Genomic DNA, 10,398 nt, shown 5'->3' with positions numbered 1-10,398 from the left:
ACAGAGCAAGACCCTGTCTCTCTCTTTCTCTGTCTTTCTCTCTCTTTCTCTCTTTCTCTATATATATATATGTGTGTTTATATATATATATATAAAGAATGACCTTAATAAAAATCTTTAGTAACAGATCTCCATGATATTCAGCCTCTAAACTGGCCGATTTCAATTTGTGCTCTCAAGCACTCCTAGGATGTGCAGAGGTGCCCTAGGGCAGTGGTTCTCAAAGCGGGTTCCCCAGACCACCCAGGGTACCATCCCCTGAGATCTTGTTAGAAATGCAGTCTCAGGCTTCCCCAGATCCACTGAATCAGAAACTCTGGGAGTGGAGCCCATAATCCATTTCCAGGTGATTCTGAGAACCACTCAAATTTGAGGACCACTGCCTTAGAGGCTTGGGGAAAAGGGTTAGATGCGAAGATTCATTTGAAAAACTTCTGTTTTTAAAAAGGTATGAAAACCATGGATGTCAACTTCTGGCCAAAGTACAGTTTCTCTGAAAATGTAATTTCTAACTGAGAACTGAACTAGGAAGGGAAGACATGTACTGCGACAACACACAGGATTAAGGTGACATAGTGTCGGAGAAACTTGTAGCACCTAAAGCACATTTAGTAAATCTATCTATACCTAAGGAATTTTATAAACAGAAAACAAACCGAGAGAAGGACAACATTTGTATCAATGACAGTGACAATCGGCAGAGCTGACTTCCATTTAGTGGGCCAAATGTTGGCAGAACTGAGGATTAAAGATCTGGGCATACAGGAAAAATAGAAAAATAACACATTTCCCCAAATGATAAATCCCTCTTAGGATAAGCTACCAAAATGACAAATGCATTGTCCCTTTGACCCAGCAATCTCAAGTCTGAGAACTTTTACAAGTTAGACTTACACATGTCCAAAGTGACGTAGCCACAGATCCTAGGTTAGACCATGGTGGTAAACAGTAAAAGACTAGAAATAACTTCAGTATCCAACTGTAGGGGATGAGTTCAATCAACAGTGGCACATTCTCATTATGTACGTTGGCCACTATAAAAAAAGAATGTACGTATGATTCTATTTACATAACATCTGGATAAACAAAGCTATGGGGGCAGGGAACATCAGTGGTTGTCAGAGTGGGGAGGAGTGAACACAGAGACGTGGGGGATTTTTGGGGGAGGGCAACAGAATTGTCCTTTATCTTGATTATGGCGGTAGTTACATGATTTTATCTTTCAAAACTCATAGAACTCACAAGGGTTAATTTTACTGTATGTAAATTATACTTAAAAAGAGTGAGTATACAGTTTCAGTCTCACAAGATCAAAAGAGTTTAGGACACTGGTTGCACAACAATGTGAATACACTTAACACCACTGAACTGTACCCTTAAAAATGGTTAGGATGGCAAACTTTGGTATGTGTATTTTATACCACAATTAACAACAAAACAAAAAAACAGAAAAAGAAACTTCATTCTAATCTGATGGAGATCCCCAGAATATTATGTTGAGGGGGGAAAAGTAAGATGCAAGTAGTGTTTTGAAAGAGAAAGGGAAAGAGATGTAAGACTATTACCTTAGTACTCATTTGCATTTATGTTTAAAAAAATTCACAAGAAGTTAGTAAAAAGCACGGAGCGTGGGGTGGGGAATTTATGTATGAAGAGCAGAAACAAGGATTTTCAATATATATGTTTATATATTATTTGGTTTGCCAGTGCCTCGCAGCCAAAGGCCAGGAACACACCTGCAGTTGAGCAGTTGAGCAGGTTGCAAGAGACAGAGCGGACCATGAGGAACTGCAGGTGTCCCAGCGGCGGTCCCCAACCTTTTTGGCATCAGAGACCGGTTTCGTGGAAGACCCTTTTTCCACGGGGTTGGGGTAGGGGGTGGGGAGTGGAGCTTAGGCGGTGATGCAAGAGATGGGTTCGCTTGCTTGGCCACCGCTCACCTCCTGCTGTGCCCCCCCACCACCCCACTATGCCGCAGGGCCAGGGGTTGGGGACCACATCTCAGAATGTTAGAATGGATTTACCATAGGATTTGGGCTTGAGTTAAGTCACATTGGGGAGGGGTTCATGGAAGTGGGGTTTTGTTCTGGATTGGATGCTGTTAGGAAACAGGATACTTCGACTGGATATGGTGAGGAATCTTATCTAAAAGGGGGAAGGAATGGAGTTAGGCTAAAGTGATTGGTCAAGCAGCAGCATCCCTCCTGTTAGCTAGGATGGGGGAGTGTCTGGCAGTTTTTGTGGTTTAGCCATGTCCTTGTCTTTGAGTTCAGACATGATTACTGAGTGGTCTTGTTCGTGTCCTGATCCATCGTGGTCACAGAGTGGCCCTGTCTGGTGCTGATGCTCTGTGGTGTGGTTTACGTTCAACAGAACACCAAGGCCCATTGGATAGTGCCGGGCCCCAAACTGGGAGCAAACCCAATGACCTTCAACTTATAGAGGGGTAAACAAATTGTGGTTTAGCCACACCATGAATACTATGCAGCCACAAAAAGAACAAACTGCTAATCCATTCAACAACATGAATAAATCTTTAAAGTGTTACACAACAGTAACTTTGCAGTAGAAAACCTGGCAGCTATCACCTTAACCAAGTGATCAAGTTAACATCACCAGTAATAAGACACGTCGACTTCACCCACCTCCTCATGTGCTGCAGTGACAGGGACAAAGCATCACCGTGTGGCATTTTCCCCCAATTGACAAGGAGAAAATACCAAACTCTGAGGCGCCCTCTACAACAAAATTGGCCAATACCCTTCAAAAAAGTATCAAATTTCTGAAAGATGAGAACTACTCCAGGCCCTAAGGAGCCAGGACAACTAAGTGTAATGAGGGATCCTAGACTGGAGTTGAGAAATAAAGTCCTAAGCTCCCCAACTGACTCAACAGACCCCCTGCTGGCCAAGGGGACCCAGAGATACCTTAAAAAACTGAAACCCCAGCCATGACGAGACTGAAGGTCAAACATGCCTCATTATACACCCCCCCCTTATCTGCCATCACGCTTTCTTCCCTGAGGGGTAAACAGAACCAGCCCTTTGGAAAGACTTGCTCCACTTGGATTTCAACCAACTGCCTAATGCTGCTCCTCCCTTCCTGTGGTTTTGGCACTACGACTGACCGGCATTCCTTCCTGGTAAGGGGCCACAGTCGTGGAGTGGTTCTGGCCAGTCTATAGGGGATGTGCTCCACCTTTCGACACCAGAGGGCTGCCATATTCTGAACACGGACCCCATAAAGGGGCATAAAGATCAATTGCGCATGCGCATGTTTCTCCTTTCATAAATATTCATGACCCCTCCCTATAGCTTAAGTATGTATATTCAGCCACTCCACTCTGCAAAAATTCCCATTCCTCTACCATTCCCTCAAAGTGCTCGTTCTCAGCTTCTGCCTGAGACTATGCTCCCTAGCCCGCGAGATGGCCCGCCTGCAGGCTGGAACCCCTTACAAGAAAAAAAGCTGCCCCTTCCAAATTTATGAACCTTGTCATTCTTCAGTTGACAGATTCAAGATCTGACATTAGTGGAACAACTGGCAAAATCTGAATGAAGTTTGTAAATTGTTCTAGTTAACAGTACTGCATATGTAAATGTCTAGGTATACTAAATGTCCTGGTTTAAATCACTGTACTCTGGTTAAGATGTTAACATTGGGGGAAATTGGGTAAATAGTACGTGGGGACTCTGTGTGATATTTTTGCAACATTTCTGTAAGCCTAAAATTATTTCAAAATGAAGTTGCTTTAAAAGAAAAAAGTATTATGCTAAGTGAAAGGAGCCAGACACAAAAGGCTATAGAGTCTTTGAGACCATTTATAGGATCTGAAAAGGCAAAACTGTAGGTACGGAAATCACATCAGTGTTTTCCACAGACAGGGGTGAGGAGAGTGAGGCGGAGCAGTGGAGTAGAGAACCGTTAGAGCAATGGAAAATTCTGTCTTTATTTTTGTGATTTTTCAATATTCCTAGAACTATATAATAAAAAGGATGAATTTTACATAATGTGTAAACAGTATTTCGATAAACCTCATCTACAAATAAGCAGCAAGTGGACAAACTTTCAATGTAATTTGTCTCTACTGCAATCAAAAAGACTGAACAAAACATCTGGAATACTGAAAAGACAGTAGGTTAGAGAAACATGATACAGTGTTTCCACAACTACCTCAAGGGACCATAGCGTCTGGCTGCCTGGAGTCATCTCCGCAGGGAAGGAATGCAGATTGGCTGCTGGGGGAGGAGGCGATGCCCTAGCAGTGGAGAGGGCAACTCTGGGGAGCAGCTTGCAGACTCAGGGACAATGGGGATGCCCAACCAGCACGGACACCACCCCAATGCCTGATTTAAGGGAAGCTTGGCACTGGGCGCAGTGGCTTACGCCTGTAAACTTAGAACTTTGGGAGGCCAAGGCAGGAGGATTGCTTGAGGCCAGGACTTCGAGACCAGCCTGAGCGGGAGCAAGACCCCATCTCTACAAAAAATAAAAAAACTAGCTGGGTGGCATGGTGCGCCTCTGTAGTCCCAGCTACTCAGGAGGCTGAGGCAGGAGGATCGCCTGAGCCCAGAAGTTTGAGGTTACAGCGAGCTATGATGACACCACTGTACTCTAGTCAGGGTGACAGAGTGAGACTCTGTCTCTAAAAAAATTAAAATAAAAAAATAAAGAAAGGAAGCAAGCTTCGGGGAGATGGTTTGGAATGATCTTTAACCAGCATGGGCATGATAAGCTTTTTCTTTAAACTCCAATTTATCTGGAAAATCTCAGTAAGGGACAAATGAGAGGTTCCCATAGTTCGTGTTTTCTTTATTTTTCAATTATGGAAACATTTAAAAATATACAAAAATAAACAGAACAGTACAAGGAACCCTTATATTCCAATCACCCAGCTTCAATAATTATCAAGAAAAAGGGCTATGAGGCTTTAAAAATACTGTCACAGATAATTGTTAAACTTGCATATCTTGATGAAAATTATGAAGATTAAGGCTCCCAGTACTAACTTTAACCAAAAGCTTCTTATATGTTGCATGAAGTTACCTATGCTACCATTTTGAGCTTAATACATATGTTTACTTATTTCTCCCAAAGATGAGTATGTTTTTTTCCACTGTTGCTTTCTAATACTTTAATCTGGAGACTTCGATATGATCCAGACTTCCAATTTGATCCAGAAAATTCTATTCTTCATTTGTAGGTTTTTACACATTAGGAAACATTCCCACTTACTGTAAAAGAATGTTAGGTAACTACTAAGTAAATTGTCCTATTTTTTCTCAGCCATGAAGGTAGGACTGTAAATGTCATTAAGAATTTAAAAGAATTTAAGAATTTAAAATCCAATCAACAGAGGCATCATGTAAAGCACCTAATATGATTATACTATAAAGCTCTTCTGAGCAAGAGGGTCGAAATGATGGGTCTTCTGCTGGCAGCTGTGAAATGAGGGCAAATCTTTATTCTGTTTTGAAGATGAGTGTTGAATGAATTACTAAGTATAAAGAGTTGTCAAAAACATACGAACACTAAGGAGATTTTAATTTTAGGATTGACAAAAAATTAGGACTTGTATTACGTGGGTGAAACGTTAACTAATTTTTCATCTAAGTTTTCCCATTCAAATGTTTCCATTACTGAGTAATAATAATTACTTTCACCATAACATGGAACTTAAAATAATGAAATAGAAAAAAGTTTTACTTGCTGATATTTCAACATTTCCTAAATCACTAGTTTCTAGATTCTTTGATTAGGAAATGCGATCAGCAAGTACTTTTTGGAAATATAGCTTTAGTTCTCATCTTATGTGAACTGTAATGTCCAATGACATACACACACATACTCATTCATGGATTGTATACAATTAAAATACTCTTTTTAAACATGTATAGTTTTATTTTAAACCTTTTGTCTATACTAACTTATGAATTTATTAGTGGAATCTAAGTTTTTCATGTCTACATGAAGTAATGAATGAGACAATTTTGGTCTCACTAGTTATAAAAACCACTCTCTTGCCTGTTTGAATAGTAAACATTTCACATGATTTTTTAAAACGAATATGGAAAATATTTCCCTAAATTTTCTGTTAATTTACAAGATGTTCTGCCAGTCAGTCGCTCAATAAATATGAAAACAAAGTTGAGATTAAAAACAACATTGAATGACGCCACCTGAAGTTATCCCCAGGATGGTAAATGCTCATAACATAAGGCTGTTTTCAAGATGCTACCACAAAGTCTTTACTGAAAACATCCTTTGTGGCATGTATCTGTTTTCCTAGGAGGTTGGGAAAGGCAGTGGTTCTACTTTCCACAAGCTTACAACCTTGTTCAAGTCTGGAAACACTGTCAGAAGGGTGAGGGGGCACCCCTGTGAGAGTCAGAGGGCAGAGGACTCAGGTTACCCAGCAGAAGACTCAGGGGTGAAGCTGACCTCGGTGAAGCCTCTTACCTTGATTTTATCTTCCTGGTGGGAAGAAAGGCCTTAGGGGAGGAAATAAACTCATTCATCAAACAGTCACTGGGAGCTTTTGGGGTGTAGACGGGTTCTCATACACTGACATCACTCCAAGTAATTTATTGACGCTTTTTTATGAAATTTGAAACTCACCTACCAAATTAGAAAAAAAGAAATACGTCTGCATGTTCCCTGTGAAAAAGGAGGCACTCTACCAGTTCTGAAAAATATAATAAATGAAAGGTTATATCAGGAATTTGAGGGAAAAAAATTACACAAAACATTAATTTAAAACATATGATCTTTAGCTAGACTAATAAAAAAACGAGAAGACTCAAATAAAATCAGAAATGAAAGAGGACACATTACAACTGAAATACAAAGGACCATAAAAGAATACTATGAATGATTATATACCAACAAATTGAATAATCTAAATGAAAAGGATAAAATCTGAGAAACACGTAACCTACCAAGACTGAGTCAGTAGGAAATAGAAAATCTGAACAGATTAATAATGAGTAAGGAGATTGGATCAGTAACCAAAAGTCTCCCATCAAAGAAAAGCCCAGGACCTGATAGCATAACTGCTGACATGAATTCTATCAGACATTTAAGAAGAACTAATACCAATCCTTCTCAAACTCTTCCAAAACACTGAAGAGAAGGAAATACTTCCAAACTCATTTTATGAGGCCAGCATTACCCTCATACCAAAGCCAGACAAGGACAATGCAAGAAAATAAAACTACAGGCCAGTATTTCTAATGAATATTGATGCAAAAATGCTCAAAATACTAACAAACTGAATTCAACAACACATTAAAAAAATCATTCACTATGATCAAGTGGGATTTAACCCTGGGATGCAAGATGGCTCAATATATTGAATGTAAATCAATAAATGTGATACACGGTATTAACAAAATAAAAGACAAAAACCACATGATCATCTCAATAGATGCAGAAAAAGCATGTGACAAAATTCAACATCCTTTCATAATAAAAATTCTGCACTCAACAAAATAGGTATAGAAGGAATGTGCCACAACATAATAAAGACCATACACGACAAGCCCACAGCTAACATTATACTCAATGATAAAAAGTTTAAAGCTTTTCCTCTCAGACCAGGAACAAGACAAGGATGCCGACTCTCACAACTTCTGTTCAGTGTAGTACCAGAAGTCCTAGCCAGGGCAATTAGGTAAGAAAAAGAAATAAAAGGCACCCCGATAGGAAAGGAAAAATTTTTCTGTATATAAGTTTTTTATATATCTATATATAATACAAATAATATAGGTAAAATATATTTAAGATACATATAGAGAAAACATAGATGTATAACATACATATAGAAAGATATAATATATAGGCATACATAAGATATATAATATATAGAGGTATATATGGATTATATACACAAGATTTCTCTATATAAGATCATATCACCAGCATGATCTCTGTTTGCAGGATACAAAATCAACATACAAAAATCAGTAGCATTTCTATATACTAACAAACTATATGAAAAAGAAATTAAGAAAACAATCCCATTTACAATAGCATAAAAAAAATAAAATACTTAGGGGTAAATCTAACCAAGGAGGTGAACGATCTGTACACTGAAAACTATAAAACATTAATCTAAGAAAAATGGACACAAATAAATGGAAAGATATCCCATGTTCATGGATTAGAAGAATTATTATTAAAATGTCTGCACGTCCAAAGTAATCTGCAGATTCAGTACAATCCCTTATTAAAATCCCAATTTCACAGAAACAGGGAAAACAATACTAAAATTCATATAGAACCACAAAAGACCCCAAATAGCCAAAGCAATTCTGAGCAAAAAGAACAAAGCCAGAAGCATCACACTTCCTAATTTCATCACATTCCCTGATTTCAAAATATACTATATAAAGCTATTACAATCAAAACAGCAAGGTACTGGCATTAAAATAAGGCACATGAACCAATGGAACAGGATAGAAAGCCCAGAAATAAACCCAAGTATTTACAGTCAATTGATTTTTGACAAAGGTGCTAAGAACACACAATGGGGGAAGGACAGTCTCTTCAATAAATGGTGTTGAGAAAACTGAATATCCACATGCAGAATAATGAAATTGAGCCCTTATCTCACACTATATACAAAAATCAACTCAAAATGGATTAAAGTTTACACATAAGATCTGACACTGTAAAATTAATAGAAGAAAACATAGCTGAAAAGCTCCACAACATTGGTTGGGCAATGATTTCTTGGATAAGACCATAAAAGCAACAAAAGCAAAAATAGACAAGTGGGATTGCCTCAAACTAAAAAGCTTCTGTATAGCAAAGGAAACAATTAACAGAGTGAAGAGACAACCCACAGATTAGGATAATTTGCAAACCATACATTTGATAAGGGGCTACTTACACAAGGAACTCAAACAACTCAATAGTAAGAAAACAAATAATCCAATTAAAAAATGAGCAAAGGCCCTGAACAGGCATTTTGAAAAAGAAGACACATGAATGGTCAATGGATATATGAAAAAATGCTCCACATCGCTAATAACCAGGGAAATGCAAATTAAACCACCTCGAGATATCACCTCACACCTATTAGAATGGCTATTAGCAAAAAGATAAAAGATAACAAGTGTTCTCGAGGATGTGGGGAAAAGGGAACCCTGGTACGGTTGGTGGGAATGTAAATTAGTATAGACACTTTAGAAAACAGTATGGAAGGTCCTCAAAAAGCTAAAAACAGAATTGCCATTATGATCCAGCAATCCCACTTCTGGGTATATGTCCAGAGAAGTTGAAATAACAGGCCAAGTGGGAGGATTACTTGAGGCCAGGAGTTCGAAACCAACCTGAGCAAGAGTAAGACCCTCTCTCTGCAAAAAATATAAAAATTAGCCGAGCATGGTGGTGCATGCCTGTAGTCTCAGCTATTAGGGAGGCTGAGGCAGGAGGATCGCTTGAGCCCAGGAGTTTGAGGTTGCAGTGAGCTATCATGACACCACTGCACTCTAGCCAGGGTGACAGAGCAAGACTCTGTCTCAGGGAAAAAGAAAAAAAGCAAAGCAAAGCAAAGAAAGAGAGAGAGAGAAGGAAAGAAAGAAAGAGAAGGAAAGAGAGAGAAAGAAAGAAAGAGAGCGAGGGAGGGAGGGAGAAAGGAAGGAAGGAAGGAAGGAAAAAAGAAATAAGGACGTTGAAAAGATATCTGCACTCCCATGTTTACTGTAGCACTATTCACTATAGTCAAGATATGGAAACTACGTAAGTGTCCATCAATGAATGAATGGATAAAGAAAATGCAAGATATATATATACACATATATGTATATTTATATACACATACATACACACACACACAATGGAATGTTATTCAGGCTTACAAAAGAAGGAAATTCTGTCATTTTCAACAACATAGATGAACCTGGAGAACATTATGCTAAGTAAAATAAGCCAGGTAGAAATACCACATGATCTCACTTACATGTGGAATCTAAAAAAGTCAAACTTAAAGAAGCAGAGAGTAGAATGGTAGTTACCAGAGGCTGGGGTCAGGGAGAGATGTTGGTCAAAGGAGACAAAGCTTCAGTTAGACAGGAGGCAGAAGATTTAGTGTTATATCACACAGCATGGTAACTATGGTTGATAATATATATTTCAAAAATTGTTAAAAGAGTAGATTTTAAACATTCTCACCATAAAAACTAAGCAGGTGAGGTGACAGATACATTAGGGTATTAGGATGCATTTAATCTTTCTACATATACATATCAAAACATCACATGACATCCCACAAATATATACAATTATTTTTCAATTAAAAACCCCAAAATATAGTGTCTTACGCAGGGTAGAAATATATTTCTTTCTCACATCATAATCTCAACATAAAAAGTCCAGTAGATGCACTGCCAAGGA

General features: G+C 38.5%; 1 protein-coding gene across 2 annotated transcripts in view; it reads right to left on the bottom strand.

Moving 5' to 3' along the window:
- The window catches only part of SIRT5 (sirtuin 5), a 42,272-nt gene that overhangs the window by 30,633 nt on the left and 1,241 nt on the right, over positions 1–10,398 (bottom strand). Inside the window, exons 2-3 of one of the 2 annotated variants that reach the window (XM_012653169.1) lie at positions 6,619–6,685; positions 895–1,034 (exon numbers count right to left, since the gene is read on the bottom strand). The gene's annotated coding sequence lies outside the window, so the exon portion shown is untranslated. The remainder of the gene's footprint in view (positions 1–894; positions 1,035–6,618; positions 6,686–10,398) is intronic. The other variant, XM_012653168.1, reaches the window with a different exon arrangement.

The sequence above is a fragment of the Propithecus coquereli genome, unplaced genomic scaffold, assembly GCF_000956105.1.
Source record: "Propithecus coquereli isolate 6110/MARCELLA unplaced genomic scaffold, Pcoq_1.0 Scaffold416, whole genome shotgun sequence".
Lineage (NCBI taxonomy): Eukaryota > Metazoa > Chordata > Mammalia > Primates > Indriidae > Propithecus > Propithecus coquereli.
The sequence above is the reverse complement of the archived record's forward strand: the minus strand, read 5'-3'. Positions and strand labels throughout refer to the sequence as shown.